The sequence below is a fragment of the Palaemon carinicauda genome, unplaced genomic scaffold (genome assembly GCF_036898095.1).
Source record: "Palaemon carinicauda isolate YSFRI2023 unplaced genomic scaffold, ASM3689809v2 scaffold597, whole genome shotgun sequence".
In the NCBI taxonomy this organism is placed as follows: Eukaryota; Metazoa; Arthropoda; class Malacostraca; order Decapoda; family Palaemonidae; genus Palaemon; species Palaemon carinicauda.
This window is the reverse complement of record NW_027171868.1, coordinates 13,675-33,925: the sequence shown is the minus strand read 5'-3', so window position 1 is coordinate 33,925 and position 20,251 is coordinate 13,675. Positions and strand designations below refer to the sequence as shown.

Below are 20,251 nucleotides of genomic sequence, written 5' to 3'. Positions count from 1 at the left end.
GGTGATGGTATTATAGCGCTTCTCGGTTTTCGTTATGGACCGGATGAAAGTCGAGTAGACGGTATGGGTGATGTACTGGGGTAGTGTTGCCATCCTCGTTCTGAACTCGGGAACCTAATATGAGAAAGAGAGTGGGGTTCAGTTAAGTTTTGCGATAAATGTAAGCAACATAGTTCAATGGTTTTTATTTTGTTAAACTGTAAGAAGATTGGGGAAATGTTATGTGAGAGTGTTTGAATGTAAAATAATGTTATGCCACCTGGATTTGAATGTACATTCTCTGATAGAAAAATAAGGCACTAATAAGTTACCTTTGTGATAAGAGATTGAATAATAGTTTTCAAATGTATAATGGGATTGAGACTAGAAAATGCACATTTATATAAAATACAAAAGTAAGCTACTGACATTTTGCGTTTGAGTAACGAAGTACGGAATCATCTTGGTAGACTGGATTATCTGGGTCATCGTCTGGGGCACGTCGTAGTAAGACGTACTCTCTCTGCAAAAAACTAAAAATATTAGTATTTTGAATGATGCTAAAAATCATTCAACTATTATGACATCAAATGGACAAGATAATAAGATATAGGTTACAGAGATAATGGTTTGAAATGCATGGGCACTTGTGTCCTCTACTAAACTTGCCCCTGCTAACACGTGCTTCTAAGTACTCATTAATGTGTAAAATAGCAAATAGAATGGTTCATACGACTAGGAAATTTTGTTCTACACTTCCTACAATACCTGGTTTGAATTTTACCTCGCGACATGCACCAGTACTACACCTTTGGATATGTGGATTAAGTATCATCACTCATACCATTTATTTTAGTGTTTCTGTCTACGACACACTTTGGAAAATTGAATTTGACAGTTTCGATATAGAAATGATTATTAATAAAAGTGATGACACTAGGGTGAGACATATGGTGTTAAACATTTTATATAAACAATTGCTATTTTTGCCTCATGTTATTAGGTCCATAGAGAGCTGTTTGATAGCGTTAAAGATAAGCCATAGGACTATGGTTTCTTACACGTGTTAGCTTCTTGGTAAAAAAAATGTCAAACAATAAAAGCGCTAAGAATTTGAATTAGAAAAAACTTGTCTGTATAGACTTTCAATAATGAGCATTTATGATTTCTAATCATCCAAAGAAGTTAAAAACAGACTTCACTAACACGCATGCTAGAAGAATGAGCACTCGCTGTAAAATGCGTTATCCGCCAAGAATCAGCACATTAAATCATATTACTTTCTTTTCTATCCATTTAGTCTTTTCATAGTCATTCAATTTCTGTCCACTAACCTGCTCTTTTCCTGAGGAACATTCCGGAACTCTGTGGTCTTCATCCAAATGGTCACGGGTTTACAATCATTCCCCGCTGGCTGCGCCTTGTCGCTTTTAGTCGCACTGAACAACATTATCCATAAAATCACGCGTTGAACGACCCTTTTCTGAAAATGAGATAAGAGTTATTATTTCATTTAAAACAGAGACAGAGATCAGTAGGAATATATTTTTTTTGCTGATCTATAAATATATATTTTCGTCTGTAATTAACAATATAGACTATATAGATTATTCGAAATTAGTGTGAATCATGAAATAGGAAGAAGAACTTTTTGTTATGCTGCACCGAGACTCTTCAACGACCTTCCACTTGATGTCAAGAATAGCAAAAATGTGGCAGCTTTCAAGAAAAACTTGAAGACTTATCTATTTGGAAAGTGCTATAATAGTGATCTGAAAACTATTAAGCCTGAATACAAATGCTAGCGAATAACTGAAAAGATAAAGAGCAAAATATTAACTGGAAAGAAATTATTTTCACACATCAAGGCCCGCCTGAACAGACTCTTAGTGTCTGATGGAGGGCGAGAAATAAACCCTTAAAAGTAAAAGTAAAAGTAATATGGCATTTTGCTTGAAATGGATTATCTATTTTAATTTTGATGGAGTGAATTGGACAACAAGTTTGATAGCTTGTTATATATGAAAGTATCAAACAGGCTTCGTTTAAAAGTGAATAAAAATTACAATCTTTCTTACCTTCATGATTTGCATATGTGACATAGGCCTAGTTTTCGTTTCAATCAAAATCAGACTTGAATCTGGAATTAAATTTTAGAATTATAAGTCTTTTAATGAATTAACCGATGAAACAGTCTATGAGAGAGAGAGAGAGAGAGAGAGAGAGAGAGAGAGAGAGAGTAGAACATACTGGTATTTTCAAAATCAAAATTCCTTGAATATAAGAGAAATTTCCATAACTGATATTCTCCTTAACCTAATTTTCATGTTCACGGGTTAGATTAACAATAGTTTACCTACAAGAAGAAGAAGAAGAAGAAGAAGAAGAGGAAGAAGAAGAAGAAGAAGAAGAAGAAGAAGGAGAAGAAGAAGAAGAAGAAGAAGAAGAAGAAGAAGAAGAAGAAGGAGAAAAACTGTCACAACCTGATTACCGCTCTAGCGGTCAACTGGAAGCAAGAGCAAGCAATAATTACAAACTTTCTATCATTAGTTCTCATCATTTATTCACACTCGGTCTAATACTTCTTCGAGCGATTCTCCTTTTTTTTTTTTTTTCAAACTGCAGGTGTATATGGTCCTCCAAATGGGTGTAGAGGGGTTTTCTATATGTTATACAAGTGTAAAAACATACATTTTATTAATCTTAATGTCTTGGTACCATAGTTTATTTAATTATTAACAATTTCGAGCAAATTCAAAATTGTAGTGCTATTCTAGGTCTGATTAACTCTAGGGAAAATTAGTTAATCAAGGGAAATAAACTTTGATAATATTAAATTAATTCGAATGTTTAATTAACTTTAAATGTTATCTTATTATCCATTATGGTAGGCCTACCTCAAGGAATACGTGTCTAATTTTAGATATACTTGACTGATTAAGTTGTGGTGGCCGATGTGCTAACATCCCTGACTAGTGAATGCCAGACTGGGGTTCGAATTCCGCTCAAACTCGTTACTTCCTTTGGTCACTGCAACCTCACCATCCTTGTGAGCCAAGGATTGGGGGTTTAGGGGAGCCTATAGGTCTAACTGCCTGGCCATCCTTGGTCCTAGCTTGGGTGGAGGTGAGGCTTGGGCGCTGATCATATGTATATATGGTCAGTCACTAGGGCATTGTCCTGCTCGATAGGGCAATGTGACTGTCCCTTGCCTCTGCCATTCATGAGTGACCTTTAAAGTTAAACTTGGAAAATTCTGAGGATATTATCTGATTTATGACATATAGTTTAAGTCAAGTGTTAGTTAAAAAGTAAGACATCCATCAAAATACAATTTTATGATACACAAAATATTTATAACAAACAAGAACAATATATAACAAAATAAATAAAAAACGGTACAAACCTTTTTATTCTTCTTTTTAATTGTTTAGATTCTCTGTCTCCTTTAAATATTTAACCTCGGTCTAGGCCCAATCATTTGCTTATACTCCATCTATCAATATCTATCTATCTATCTGAATTGATAGTTTCTTTGCAGTGTCTTCTAACAGCTATCTATCTATTTAACTATCTATCTATCTATCTATCTGCATTGATAGCCTCTTTGCACTGTCTTCTAACAGCTATATATCTATCTATCTTCATATCTATCTATCTGCAATGATAGCCTCTTTGCACTGTCTTCTAACAGCTATATATCTATATATCCATCTATCTTTCTATCTATCTGCATTGATAGCCTTTTTGCACTGTCTTCTAACAGCTCACCTCTCTATCTATCTATCTATCTATCTATCTATCTGCATTGATAGCCTCTTTGCACTGTCTTCTAACAGCTCACCTCTCTATCTATCTATCTATTTATCTATCTATCTGCATTGATAGCCTCTTTGCACTGTCTTCTAACAGCTCACCTCTCTATCTATCTATCTATCTATCTACATTGATAGCCTTTTTGCACTGTCTTTTAACAGCTCACCTCTCTATCTATCTATATACCTATCTATCTACCTACATTGATAGCCTCTTTGCACTGTCTTCTAACAGCTCACCTCTCTATCTATCTATCTATATATCTATCTATCTATCTGCAATGATAGCCTCTTTGCACTGTCTTCTAACAGCTCACCTCTCTATCTATCTATCTATCTATCTATCTGCATTGATAGCCTCTTTGCACTGTCTTCTAACAGCTCAGTTCTCTATCTATCTATCTATCTATCTGCATTGATAGCCTCTTTGCACTGTTTTCTAACAGCTCACCTCTCTATCTATCTATCTATATAACAGCTCACCTCTCTATCTATCTATCTATCTACCTGCATTGATAGACTCTTTGCACTGTCTTCTAACAGCTCACCTCTCTATCTATCTATCTATCTATCTATCTGCATTGATAGCCTCTTTGCACTGTCTTCTAACAGCTCACCTCTCAATTTATCTATCTATATATCTATCTATTTATCTATCTATCTGCTTCGATAGCCTCTTTGCACTGTCTTCTAACAGCTCACCTCTCTATTTATCTATCTATATATATCTATCTATCTATCTATCTATCTATCTATCTATCTATCTATCTATCTATCTGCATTGATAGCCTCTCTGCACCGTGTTGTAACAGCTCACCTCTCTCCTGGACCACACTGAAACCAAGACTGTCTGGGTCCTCTGGGACAGCCATGACGATCCAGTGAACCACATGGACCAGAGAGATATGGTTCCATATTCGTGTGATACACTGTGTGATTGAGTGAAGTTGAAAGCGTGACGTTTTCCTCACTTTATAATGATAATCTTTCACACTTTTTTAGCTTCGGAATTTCTGGGAGTTTCTCATAGGAAGATTTTGCATTGGAGAGGTGATAAATCGGTCTATCTTATCATAAATCTTGTTTTATTTAGTTTATATTTTAAGCAAATTATAATAAATTCATATTTTCCGTTTTATTTATTATTTTCATTATCATTTCTGGTTTTATTTATATAGAATCTATGATACCGATATACTTAGACCTATAAATGACTTTTTTTCATAGATAAATATAGGCCTATTTGAGTTTTCCCTTGAAGAATATGTTATTAAAATCTTTTGTCCTGTTTCATTATTCAAAATTGGGAATTCTTTCGTTTATAATATCCATGAATTACTATTTAATCTTTACTGTGAAAATACATCAGCTGATACTAACTCATATTGTTTAGAAATACGTTATTCTGTTAATTTTACTTAAGACAACATAGATATAATGCCTTTTCAGTGTTGATATATCAATTTCTTTATTTAACTATTTAAGTGTTTATACTGAATAACTGAAGTTATTTTTCTATATCACCTTGTGTATATTTATAAGTATATTTATGTATTTCTTCAAGTTTAAGTAAAAACTCGCAAAACTTTTAATGAATTTCAAAATTAATATTTGAGAAAGGCTGTGGTGTGACCTACTGGCCTAAAGAGTTTTTTATCAGGTTTTCAAACTAGGTGAGGATAAGTTAACTAATATTTTTTCTTTTATAAAAGTAAATTCTCTCGATCTGATTTTATTTTATTAATCATTATAAAATATTTGACATTTTGGTAAGTTACTAGACCCATTGGTAGAAAACTGGGTTAGCCTTGTGGTGTACGGATCTGCCTAGCTAGCTATATACATATATATATATATATATATATTTAAACCTAACTTGTTTTTTTTTACACAAAATTGCTAAAGCATTTAGCTCTGTACCCCATTTGTTTTTGTTTTTAAACACCTCAGTGACGTTGGTACAGTGATAGTGAAAACACTTCTCAAATTAATGGATAATTTAAAGCATGGATTTAAGCTTATTTTTGCACCTGAAGCTGAATATTGTTAAGGTATTGTTGATGCATATATTCCTATATTTACTTTTTCCATATTATTCATTTAAACACATAGATCTATATTAAATAATTTACAATTTGTTGATGTTTTTTTTTCTTTTGTATTTTTCTGCTTCAAGATCGCAATAGGCTATATTTATTCCTCTCCATGATATTTTTATATATATATATAAAATGGTAGGATAAAAACCACTTTAAATCAACGTGATAAAAGTTTATTATTTAACAGTAACTATTAACAACACCAAACCTAAAATACACCATTTTTTTTTTAAAGAAGAGAACCATATGCCTATTTCAAACCTTTCTCATTTGGTTGAAAGGTTTTATATATTACAATGTATACGAAATAACTCGAAATACTATGAATAGATTTTGATTAAAATTTAATATATACATCAAGTAAGATGTAAGGAAGAGATATGCTTGATAATTCTCAAATTTCATTGAGAAAATAACATTTTCGTCTTTGGCGGGGGTATGCGCTATCTCAGACTATTCCAGCTTCTTATTATATTGTCACAGGTGGGCTGTTCATTTTGTTCTTTGCCTGTTCAGGTTAGAAAACATTGTTCAGTTATTTTAATTTCGTTTTGGTTCATGTACAGATGGAGTTTTGAACATTTTTGAAAATAATTTTCAAGGTGACTATATATATATATATATATATATATGTGTGTGTGTGTATGTATGTATGTATGCATAATATATGTGCAAAAAAAATCAAAACTCAATTATACTATATCATAAAGTTAAATACTAAATGTTGAGTATATATTATATATATATATATATATATATATATATATACACACAAGAAAATTTAACTCCAAGACTGTCAAAATTTAATATCATTATTATTATCCCAGCAAACCCAAAAGAAAAAAAGCGTTAAAAATACTATAAAAACACAAATAACAAAATATACCCAAGACATTACCATAGCCATTTCCGAAGTGTTTCCTTATTCTTCTCCGGCGGTGCTGACGTAGTCACCAAGGACTTCCGGGCCCTGAAGGAGGATCTGAAGGAACTAGTCGTGGTAGCGTGCCTTAGAAAACGCTGATCCATCTTGTTGAAAATGTAGGGCGCCGATGTGCTGTCCAGCTGTCATATTATATATTAATTGCTTTCATTTCTTCTTTTATTCCCTTATGGTCTAGTTGTTCCAAGTGAGTATATTGATTTTTTAATAATGGATGATGTTTATATATATTTCCTAGTTTGGTTTGATTGTCTAGATGTTCGTAAATGGAATTTAATCGTATATTTTATAGTTATTCAGTTAATACACTGTCATATATGGTTCAGTTTATGGTTTAGAAGTATTTAGAAGTAAATTAGAGGAATTATAGTCCGTGAAGGCTAATTTTATTCTGGTGCACTGAACTATTGCATAGGACTAGGTCATCTGTGACTAGTATTGTTAGACTAATTATCTCAACTTAAGATTAAGTCGAAGTCAGAGTCGATATGGGTTTTTGGTTGTCGAAAGTTCTTTGTCTTGTCTAATGTCAGTTGTCTGTTTTCCTTGTAGGCCTACTATTGTCAATTTCAGTTTCCTGTACGAAAATTCTTACTTTTCTTTTTATTCATGTAGGCCTTCATATTTTTTGTATACATTATATAACGATTATTTATCAACAGAGACTTAATTTGGGGTTATTTTTGATAGGCCTATATTATTTGAAGAATTTTTTCGAATTGTTACTTTTCTTTTGATTCATGTAGGCCTATAATATTTATGTATACATTATTTAACGATTATTTATCTACAGAGACTTAATTCAGGGTTGATTTTGATAGGCCTATATTATTTGAAGGTTTTTTTTAGAATTGTTACTTTTCTTATTGATTCATGTAGGCCTTTAATACTCTTTTGTTTACATTATTTAACGATTATTTATTAACAGAGACTTATCTCAGGGGTGATTTTGATAGGCCTATATGATTTGAAGAACTTTTGAGACAGCCATTTAACTCTAATGTCTATAGAAATGGGATAATTTAATATTAAGCACATTAGAGAAGTAAATAAGGGGGCATACCCATCTAGGATATATATTTCATCTTTCATCTGATTGGCCGATATTTCTGCCAATCACGAATATGTTCAAGGATATCGGCTGATGATATTTACCGTCAGCTTCAATAAAACAGTCATTAGACCTAGTTTATTTAGATCTAGGCTTCAAATTGAAGATTGATTAAGAAATGTCATTAGATTGACAGTAGATAGTCACCTAAGGTATTACCTTGATTACTTTTTTACTAATTTTATCTTCATTTATAGTAAAAATTATAATCTTAGACCCCAAATGAAGGGAGAACAAAAGACCTATTTTTTACAAGTCTATAAAAACATATTTAAAATGTTTTTTAAAGGTAAAATAACCTAAAATATAACACAATAAACTATGCCTATTTGATAAAACAATATTTTTGACTAGGGAATAATTGCTATTAGATATAGTCTTATATTCTTGGCTAGAAAAAGAAAAAAGTTTTGAATATTCAAATAGAGGACAATAATCTATCGATAGATTTGAATTAAAAAAAGTCTGTAACATTATTATAGGCCTATGTCCCGTCATCTGTCATTTCTTCTCTTATTTTTATAATCATATTTTATATTTCTTCTCTTGTTCCTACTGAATTATTAATTATATATTATTCCACTTTATTCCTTGCTCCAAATCATGAGATATGTCTAGTTCATTTTGTTTTGATGCTGTCTCTTTTCTGTCTTTTGTGTCTTCCTGTTTGTCTTCTGTCTTGCCTTTCGGTTCTGTCTCCTGTCTTGCAGTTTGGTTCCTGTCTTGTCGTTTATGCGTCTTCTGTGTCTTCCCGTTTGTTTCTGTCTGGGCGTTTGTTCCTGTCTTTTGTCTTGCCTTTTGATTGTCTTTGTCTTGCCTTTTGATACTGTTTTTTGTCTTGTCCTTTGTTTCCAGGCTTCTGTCTTGCCTTTTGATTCTGTTTTCTGTGTTTTACCGTTTGTTTTCTGTCTTTTGTTTTGCCTTTTGATTCTGTCTTTTGTCTTGTCCTTTGTTTTCAGGCTTCTGTCTTGCCTTTTGATTCTGTCTTTTGTCTTGTCCTTTGTTTTCTGTCTTTTGTCTTGTCCTTTGTTTTCTGTCTTTTGTCTTGCCTTTTGATTCTGTCTTTTGTCTTGCCTTTGTTTTCAGGCTTCTGTCTTGCCTTTTGATTCTGTCTTTTGTCTTGTCCTTTGTTTTCAGGCTTCTGTCTTGCCTTTTGATTCTGTCATCTGTGTCTTGCCCTTTTATTTCTGTCTTCTGTCTTGGCATTTGATTCTGTCTTCTGTGTCTTCTTTTAATTCTGTCTCCTGTCTCTCGCCATTTCCCTGTCTCTTCCCGTCATCAGAAATAATAATCAGGTTTCCTGCTATAGCTAGGGTTAGTATAATGTACCTGCGCATTGACGGTCGTCGTCACGTAGAAAGGCACGGCCGTCGTGATAAACCTATCGACCGTGCTCACAATGTACGAAGGCACGGTGGTCGTGATGTAGTTGTTGTACGTGCTTGTGGTCGTCAGATGAACCTCGGAGACGGCCGTGGTCGTCAGGTATAGAGGCACCGTGGTCGTCTGAGTGACGGCTAGCTCTTTGACGTAAGTAGTCGTTATGTATTGCGGGAGGCTGTACGTCTGAGTGATGATGACCTGTTTGTAGACGGTCCTGCGTAACGTACGTCGGGACCTCGTTCGTCTCCGTGACGTACACGTCCTCGTACCTAGTCTCGGTGAGGTACGTCGTCGTGGTGATGTAGTCGTACGCCGTGGTGGTGAAATGCGTCGTGCTGGTGACGTACTCGGTGTCGAAATGCGTCTCGGTGAAGGACGTCGGGAAGAAAGACGTCTCCGTTATGGTGGAGTAGACCGTGGACGTCACGGGGAACGTCTCCGTGGTCGTGTCCGTTAGATATTCGGTCCGGTACTTCGTGTGGAAGATGGTTGAGACTATGGTGCTATAAACGGGTACTTCTTTGAAGTCGGTTAGGGTTTGAAATTGGGTCACAAACTTCGTCTCGTATTGGGTTGTGTATACGGGGACATCCTTATACTCTGTCTCTGTTAAATAGTCTGTTCTGTAGTCTGTCACGTATTCTGTGCTGTATACGGGCAGGGGCTCGGTCTGTAAACAAGAAAAATACGGGAATTAAATATCTATTAATATACAATAACAAATGCAGTCGTTTCTAGTCCACTGCAGGACAAAGGACTCAGACATGTCCTTATTTATGTCTGGGGTTTGGCCATTTACATCACCATGCTGGCTAGTGTAGATTTGTGATGGTGGGAGATTTTGGTCTGATCACTCACAGCAAACCAAGCTAGTATGGGTGGCCTTAGATAGTACAGATTTGCTGATCATGGCGATATGTAAACCCATTCACCGTGTTAAGGCATCCCCACTCAGAAAGGGATATTATATATATATATATATATGTGTGTGTGTGTGTGTGTGTGTGTGCGTGTGTGTGCGTGTGTGTGTGTGCGTGGCGCGCGCGTGTGAAACTCCTATATAATCACCCACCCAAACGGCAATAATTCTTCCCTGCAATTGTCCGGCGAAGTGTTGCCATTCGCTGAGTCATTCTTATTTGAATTTCGAAGCTTCTCCTTAGAGAAAGTAACGAAAGTTTTATATATTTTCTCTTCATATTTTTATCATTTTTATCATAGTTTTGGTTTCTCCTTTTCTATTTTTTTATTGAACATATTTGTAAGACATTTATGCGTGAGAAAAGTATTGAATATGATTGAACTGTGGTTTAATAATCAAGTATTTTGTGAATAATTATTTTTTTTTTCATTTTTTATACTTACACGCTCAAGCACACTCCGATATATCTATCTATCTATATATCTATCTATCTACCTATCAATATATATATATATATATATATATATCTATATCTATATATCTATATATATATATATATATATCCCTTTCTTAGTGGGTATACCTTAACGTGGTGAAAGGGTTTGCGTATCGCCATGACCATTAAAGCTGTACTAGTGACGGCCACCCATACTAGGTTGGTTTGCTGTTAGTGATTATACGAAAATTCCCACCATCACCAATCCGCACTGGCCAGCGTGGTGATGAAATGGCCAAACCATAGACATGACTGAGGTATTTGTCCTGCAGTGGAATAGAAACAGCTGCATTTGCTGTCGTTGTTGTTGTTGTTGTTAACATACATACATACATACATACATACATACATACATACATACGTTAGCAAATAACACCATTTCGCAACTCATCATCATCACCATTTCTTTAGTCTCACACTTCTGTTCCCACGCTTCGAAGCTCAAACAGTGAAAGTTAAGTTAGACCTACTTTAGTGATAAGTAGTATTAAACACGTTACGCCTCATTATGGATTTTCAAATAAGTTTAATTTTAGTCTTGATTTAAGGGTGAGGCAGTTTATTCTCTCTCTCTCTCTCTCTCTCTCTCTCTCTCTCTCTCTCTCATTAACTCCGTCTTTGTTTCCTTTCTTTGGTCTTACTTTCTAATCTCTGTTCACTGTATAAATAATAGCATTTTCGCTGGTTGAATATCAGCGCTGGAAATGTATGTTAAATACCCGTAGACTTTTAAATTATTATTATCATTATTATTATTATTATTATTATTATTATTATTATTATTATTATTATTATTATTATTAGCTAAGCTACAAATCTAGTTGGAAAAGTATTATTATTATTATTATTATTATTATTATTATTATCATTATTATTATTAGTTAAGCTACAACTCTAGTTGAGAAGACATTATTATTATTATTTTTATTATTATTATTATTATTATTATTATTATTATTATTAGTATTAGCTAAGCTACAACCCTAGTTTGAAAAGCATTATTATTATTATTATTATTATTATTATTATTATTATTATTATTATTATTAGCTAAGCTACAACCCTACTTGAACAAAGGATTATTATTATTATTATTAATATTATTATTATTATTATTAGTTAAGTTACAACTCTAGTTGAGAAAACATTATTATTATTATTATCATTATTATTATTATTATTATTATCAGCTAGGCTACAACTCTAGTTGGAAAAGCATTATTATTATTATTATAATTATTATTATTATCATTATTATTATTATTATTATTATTATTATTATTATTATTATTATTATTATTATTATTATTATTATCTAAGCTACAACTCTAGTTGGAAAAGCATTATTATTATTATTATTATTATTATTATTATTATTATTATTATTATTATTATTATTATTATTATTATTATTATTATTATTATCTAAGCTACAACTCTAGTTTGAAAAGCATTATTATTATTATTATTATTATTATTATTATTATTATTATTATTATTATTATTATTATTAGCTAGGCTACAAACATAGTTGGAAAAGCACTTATGCTTTAAGCCCAAGGGCTCCAGCAGGGAAAAATAGCCCAGTGAGGAAAGGAAATAAGGAAACAGATAGAATAGTGCACCTGAGTGTACCCTCTAAATTTAAATTAATTCTTACGATGTTGTTCACTTCATAATTAATATTTAAATAATATAAATTAATTAGATATACCTTTGAAATCCACTTACCTGTGTTATGTAATCAGTCGACCTATGCGTTACATAACTAATGCTTGTATCCGTTACAGTCTGGGTTACTAAGATCTGAAATTAGAAATATATATTTTTATTAACATTTTATAGGTATAGTTATTTTATTTCAATGGGAAATGTAAGACTTTATTATAATGAGGGAAATTAAGATTATTTTATATACAACAGAATAACTTAGGAAATATACACTATTTATGTATATTGGTGAGAATAATGTGTTGATCTTGAGTGATTTATTATATATGTATTTTCATATACTGTACAGTATGCGTAAGTTTAGCGTATACTGTAGATACGGGCTCAACTCTCTCTCTCTCTCTCTCTCTCTCTCTCTATATATATGTATATACAGTATATATATATATATATATATGTATATACAGTATATATATATATATATGTATATATATAGTATATATATATATATATATACAGTATATATATATATATATACGATATATATATATATATATATATACATATATATATATGTATATATAATATATATATATATCGTATATAAATCATATACAGTATAGAAACCCAAGGGCTCCAACAGGGAAAAATAGCCCAGTGAGGAAAGGAAATAAGGAAATGAAGAAACTAAAATAGAATTAATGAACAATATAGAATATTTCCAGAAGAGTAACATTAAAACAGATCTTTTATATATAAATTATAAAAAATATTTATGTCAGCCTGTTTAACATAAAAATATTCACTGCAAGTTTGAACTTCTGAAATTTCACCAATTCCACTGCCTGATTAGGAAGACAATTCCAAAATCTGGTCATAGCTGGAATAAAACTTCTAGAATGCTATGTACAGTAGTATTGAGCATCATGATGAAGAAGGCCTGGCTACTATATTCAATTTGTTTTAATGAGGCGCATTTGCACTGACTCGCAGCGGTACCCATTTAGCTCGGAAAAGTTTCCTGCTCTCTGATTGGTTAGAATTACTTTGTCCAACCAATCAGCGAGCAGGAAACTTTTCCGAGCTAAAGGGGCACCCATGCGAGTCAGTGCAAATCTGCCTCACTAAAAAGAATTGACTATAGAATTAACTGCGTATCTATTATTACGTACAGGATAGTACTGTCTTGGAAGACCTGAATGCAAAGGATGGTGACAATAATAAAAAAATCTTATGCAACCTAAAGAAATAAACACTATCATTATGTAAACACTATGCAATGGCTGCTTGCATATGCATACATACAATAAGCATTGTTTACATCAACTGTTTGCAAGCAGGCATGCAAGCACAAGTGTAAATAGAAAGCACAGACAAGATTATTACCAACATATTGGAACATTACTCGTTCCAATAACGCCCATTGTGCTCTTTTTAGAAGATCAACACTATACCAGACGTCACTTTCACCTTCAGGTTTTATTATTATTATTATTATTATTATTATTATTATTATTATTATTATTATTATTATGTAGTTGTTATGGGTGACTTAAATGCTAGAGTGGGCGCTGGAGAGGTAGAAGGTGTCATTGGAAAGTATGGCGTACCAGGTGAAAATGAGAGTGGTGAGAGACTGGTAGATATGTGTGTTGAACAAGAGATGGTAATAAGTGCTAGCTTTTTTAAAAAGAAAGATAAAAATAAGTATACATGGGTGAGAGTGGCAAATGGAAGAGTAGTAGAAAGGGCATTAATGGATTATGTGTTGATAACTAAAAGAATGTTTGGAAGATTGAAAGACGTGCACGTGTTTAGGGGTATGGCTAACGGCATGTCTGATCATTTTTTGGTGGAAGGAAAATTAGTTGTAGCAAAAGAGTGGGGGAATAGAGTAGGTGGATGTAAAAGGGAGCTAGTGAGGGTTGAAGAGCTAATAAAACCGGGGGTAAAAAGTAAATATCAGGAAAGGTTGAAAATGGCATATGACGAGGTGAGAGTAAGAGAAACTGGTAATTTAGAGGAGGAGTGGAAGTTAGCAAAAGAAAATTTTGTTGGGATTGCAAGTGATGTATGTGGCAAGAAGATTGTTTGAGGCAGCATGAGGAAGGGCAGTGAATGGTGGAATGAAGGAGTGAAGGTAAAAGTGGAAGAGAAAAAGAGGGCTTTTGAAGAATGGCTGCAGAGTAATAGTATAGAGAAGTATGAAAATTATAGAGAGCAAAAGGTGGAAGTAAAGCGCAAGGTACGTGAGGCAAAGAGGGCAGCTGACCTGAGGTGGGGTCAGGGACTGGGTCAGTCATATGAAGAGAATAAGAAGAAGTTTTGGAAAGAAGTGAAGAGAGTAAGGAAGGCCGGCGCAAGAATTGAAGAGACAGTGAAAGATGGAAATGGAAGGTTGTTAAAAGGAGAGGAGGCAAGGAAAAGGTGGGCGGAATATTTTGAAAGTTTGCTGAATGTTGAGGATGATAGGGAGGCAGATATAATTGCTGTTCCAGGTGTTGAGGTGCCAGTGATGGGAGATGAGAATGAGAGAGAGATTACAATAGAGGAAGTGAGGAGAGCACTAGATGAAACGAGAGTAGGAAAAGCATCTGGTATGGATGGTGTGAAAGCTGAGATGTTGAAGGAAGGGGGTGTGACTGTACTTGAATGGTTGGTGAGATTGTTTAATGTGTGTTTTGTGTTGTCAATGGTACCAGTAGATTGGGTCTGTGCATGTATTGTACCACTATATAAGGGTAAGGGAGATGTGCATGAGTGTTGTAATTCAAGAGGTATTAGTTTGTTGAGTGTAGTTGGAAAAGTGTATGGTAGAGTACTGATTAATAGGATTAAGGATAAAACAGAGAATGCAATCTTGGAAGTACAGGGTGGTTTTAGAAGAGGTAGGGGTTGTATGAATCAGATTTTTACAGTTAGGCAGATATGCGAGAAATATTTAGCAAAAGGTAAGGAGGTGTATGTTGCGTTTATGGATCTGGAGAAAGCATATGATAGAGTTGATAGGGAAGCAATGTGGAATGTGATGAGGTTATATGGAGTTGGTGGAAGGTTGTTGCAAGCAGTGAAAAGTTTCTACAAAGGTAGTAAAGCATGTGTTAGAATAGGAAATGAAGTGAGCGATTGGTTTCCGGTGAGAGTGGGGCTGAGACAGGGATGTGTGATGTCGCCGTGGTTGTTTAACTTGTATGTTGATGGAGTGGTGAGAGAGGTGAATGCTCTAGTGCTTGGACGAGGATTAAAACTGGTAGGCGAGAATGACCATGAATGGGAGGTAAATCAGTTGTTGTTTGTGGATGATACTGTACTGGTAGCAGACACAGAAGAGAAGCTTAACCGACTAGTGACAGAATTTGGAAGGGTGTGTGAGAGAAGGAAGTTGAGAGTTAATGTGGGTAAGAGTAAGGTTATGAGATGTACGAGAAGGGAAGGTGGTGCAAGGTTGAATGTCATGTTGAATGGAGAGTTACTTGAGGAGGTGGATCAGTTTAAGTACTTGGGGTCTGTTGTTGCAGCAAATGGTGGAGTGGAAGCAGATGTACGTCAGAGAGTGAATGAAGGTTGCAAAGTGTTGGGGGCAGTTAAGGGAGTAGTAAAAAATAGAGGGTTGGGCATGAATGTAAAGAGAGTTCTATATGAGAAAGTGATTGTACCAACTGTGATGTATGGATCGGAGTTGTGGGGAATGAAAGTGATGAAGAGACAGAAATTGAATGTGTTTGAGATGAAGTGTCTGAGGAGTATGGCTGGTGTATCTCGAGTAGATAGGGTTAGGAACGAAGTGGTGAGGGTGAGAACGGGTGTAAGAAATGAGTTAGCGGCTAGAGTGGATATGAATGTGTTGAGGTGGTTTGGCCATGTTGAGAGAATGGAAAATGGCTGTCTGCTAAAGAAGGTGATGAATGCAAGAGTTGATGGGAGAAGTACAAGAGGAAGGCCAAGGTTTGGGTGGATGGATGGTGTGAAGAAAGCTCTGGGTGATAGGAGGATAGATGTGAGAGAGGCAAGAGAGCGTGCTAGAAATAGGAATGAATGGCGAGCGATTGTGACGCAGTTCCGGTAGGCCCTGCTGCTTCCTCCGGTGCCTTAGATGACCGCGGAGGTAGCAGCAGTAGGGGACTCAGCAGTATGAAGCTTCATCTGTGGTGGAAATGTGGGAGGTTGGGCTGTGGCACCCTAGCAGTACCAGCTGAACTCGGCTGAGTTCCTGGTTAGGCTGGAGGAACGTAGAGAGTAGAAGTCCCCTTTTTTGTTTTGTTTCTTGTTGTTGTCGGCTACCCCCCAAAATTGGGGGAAGTGCCTTTGGTATATGTATGTATGTATGTATGTATGTATTATTATTATTATTATTATTATTGTTGTTACCATTATTATTATTATTATTATTATTATTATTATTATTGTTGTTGTTTTTGTTGTTGTTGTTGTTGTTGTTGTTGTTACTATTATTATTATTATTATTATTATTATTATTATTATTACTATTATTATTATTATTATTATTACTGGCTAAGCTATAAACCTAGTTGGAAAAGCAAGATGCTATAAGCCCAAGGGCTTCAATAGGGAAAATTATTATTATTATTATTATTATTATTATTATTATTATTATTTCTTTTATTATTACTATTATTATTATTATTAGCTAAGCTATAACCCTAATTGGAAAAGAAAGATACCATAAGCCCATGGGCTCCAAGAGGGAAACAGCCCAGCGAGGAAAGGAAACAAGGAAATAAATAAACTAAAAGAGAGGTGATAAACAATATCAATTATTTGAATAATAGTAATAACATTAAATTAGATTTTTCATATATAAACTATAAAAACATAAAAAAGAGTGAAATAAAGAAGACAGAACAGCGTGACAGAATGTGCCCTCAAGCAAGAGAACTCTAATCTAAGACAGTGGATTGATAAATCAAATAAACTTTCTCTTGCTGAAATTACAAGTTAATATTACATGACGTAACTGCGAGTATGTGACGTAACTCGGATTCAGTTACGTCTGGTCTTACTGAAGGTAGTTGTGATTTATTGTGATTTATAATCATGTTGTTATTCTTGTTATTGGAGGTTTTTTGAAGTTGTATGAAAATTTTATTTTTTATTTCAGAAGAAAATTATGTAAATTAAACTTCATAGATACTGAACTTATTATTATTGTTATTATTATTATTATTATTATTATTATTATTATTATTATTATTATTATTGTTGTTGTTGTTGTTACTATCATTATTATTATTATTATTATTATTATTATTATTATCATTATTATGGTTGTTGTTGTTGTTACTATCATTATTATTATTATTATTATTGTTGTTGTTACTATTATTATTATTATTATTATTATTATTATTATTATTATTATTATTCAGATATTTTTTACAAAGACATAAAATGTCATTAACTTATGGGAAAAATATAGGAAAATAATGGTTAATTAGTGGAGGATAATTAACAATAACTGACAGATCATTTATTGATATGTTTTCAAAAAAATCCCTATAAATATATAAGTACACAAATTAGGGACAAAACTGTCACTGAATATTTGATTGTTAGTCGTAGATGAAACTCCTTTTAAAATAATAAATCCTTAACGTTGATAGTCCTTTAATACACCAGTACAGAAGACTCATAAACAGCACGTTGAATCCTCAACGCTCACTGCGTCATTCCCTTATTAAACCGTTCGCCAATATTTCACTCAATTATGATGATGCTATCATTAGAGAGAGAGAGAGAGAGAGAGAGAGAGAGAGAGAGAGAGAGACCTTTCGTAGCTTTATAAACATCTTCAGGAGATTCTTACCTGAGAGAAACTGGTGTGAGTGATGGTCACTGTTTGCTGATTATATCCTCCTCCTCCACCTCCAATGCCTCCTCCAAATCCTCCTCCAAACCCACCACCACCTCCTCCTCCAAACCCACCACCACCACCTCCTCCTCCTCCAAATCCACCTCCTCCACCTCCTCCATATGCCCCTCCGGAATGGGCCCGAGGGGTGTCCTGGAATCGGTCTCCGAAGTCGAAGACTCCCTCGAAGAAGTTTCCGGAATCCCTGGGGGTCTTTTCGTACTCTTCCTTCTCGCTGACGATTCTGATGTTGTTGTTCAGTGATGCTCCAGGGTGGGCGTATGTGGAGCGGCTGAGTTGGAGCAGTAGGAAGATGAGTGACAAGTACAATGGGGTGGTAGGAGGAAGAGCTCCAATACGGTGTCTTTTCTTGGCAGCCTGTGTTGTCTTGGCAGCTCTAGTTGGCAGCATCTGTGAAGAGTTGGGTGAGATTGGTATTATTCTCAGATTTTCTAGAAGAAGTTGGATTGAGTTGGCTTTAATCTCAGAACATCTGTGAGAAGTTGGGTTAAATTGGCTTTAATCTCCTAGCATCTGTAAGAATTTGGGTTAAATTGGCTTTAATCTCAGAGCACCTGTGAGAAGTTGTGTTAAATTGGCTTTAATCTCAGAAAATCTGTGAGAAGTTGGTTTAAGTTGGCTTTATTCTCCTAGCATCTGTAATAATTTGGATTAAATTGGCTTTAATCTCAGAACATCTGTGAGAAGTTGTGTTAAACTGGCTTTAATCTCAGAGCATCTGCAAAAAGTTGGGTTAAATTGCCCTTAATCTCAGAGCATCTGTAAGAATTTGGGTTAAATTGGCTTTAATCTCAGAGCACCTGTGAGAAGTTGGGTTAAATTGGCTTTAATCTCAGAGCATCTGCAAGAAGTTGTGTTAAATTGGCTTTAATCTCAGAAAATCTGGGAGAAGTTGGTTTAAGTTGGCTTTATTCTCCTAGCATCTGTAATAATTTGGATTAAATTGGCTTTAATCTCAGAACATCTGTGAGAAGTTGTGTTAAACTGGCTTTAATCTCAGAGCATCTGCAAGAAGTTGCATTAAATTGCCCTTAATCTCAGAGCATCTGTAAGAATTTGGGTTAAATTGGCTTTAATCTCAGAGCACTTGTGAGAAGTTGGGTTAAATTGGCTTTAATCTCAGAGCATCTGCAAGAAGTTGGGTTAAATTGGCTTTAATCTCAGAGCATCTGTAAGAAGTTGTGTTAAATTGGCTTTAATCTCAGAAAATCTGTGAGAAGTTGGATTAAGTTGGCTTTATTCTCCTAGCATCTGTAATAATTTGGATTAAATTGGCTTTAATCTCAGAGCATCTGCGAGAAGTTGTGTTAAACTGCCTTTAATCTCAGAGCATCTGCAAGAAGTTGGTTTAAATTGCCCTTAATCTCAGAGCATCTGCAAGAAGTTGTGTTAAATTGCCCTTAATCTCAGAGCATCTGCGAGAAATTGTGTTAAATTGGCTTTAATCTCAGAGCATCTGCAAGAAGTTGGGTTAAATTGCCCTTAATCTCAGAACATCTGCAAGAAGTTGGGTTAAATTGCCCTTAATCTCAGAGCATCTGCGAGAAATTGTGTTAAACTGGCTTTAATCTCAGAGCATCTGCAAGAAGTTGGGTTAAATTGCCCTTAATCTCAGAGCATCTGCAAGAAGTTGTGTTAAACTAGCTTTAATCTCAGAGCATCTGCAAGAAGTTGGGTTAAATTGCCCTTAATCTCAGAGCATCTGCGAGAAATTGTGTTAAACTGGCTTTAATCTCAGAGCATCTGCAAGAAGTTGGTTTAAATTGCCCTTAATCTCAGAGCATCTGCAAGAAGTTGGGTTAAATTGCCCTTAATCTCAGAGCATCTGCAAGAAATTGTGTTAAACTGGCTTTAATCTCAGAGCATCTGCAAGAAGTTGGGTTAAATTGCCCTTAATCTCAGAGCATCTGCGAGAAGTTGTGTTAAACTAGCTTTAATCTCA

The 20,251-nt window shown here is 34.3% G+C and overlaps 1 long non-coding RNA gene and 1 pseudogene across 1 annotated transcript; both read right to left on the bottom strand.

Moving 5' to 3' along the window:
* Positions 1-406: 406 nt before the first annotated feature.
* Positions 407-2,122, bottom strand: LOC137637233 (uncharacterized). The gene is made up of 3 exons (XR_011043489.1): positions 2,058-2,122; positions 1,314-1,462; positions 407-502 (listed from the first exon to the last, which is right to left on the bottom strand). It is a non-coding gene; the product is annotated as an uncharacterized lncRNA (long non-coding RNA).
* Positions 2,123-6,299: 4,177 nt separating this feature from the next.
* LOC137637231 (uncharacterized) lies at positions 6,300-18,410 on the bottom strand (annotated as a pseudogene).
* Between the last annotated feature and the right edge of the window lie 1,841 nt (positions 18,411-20,251).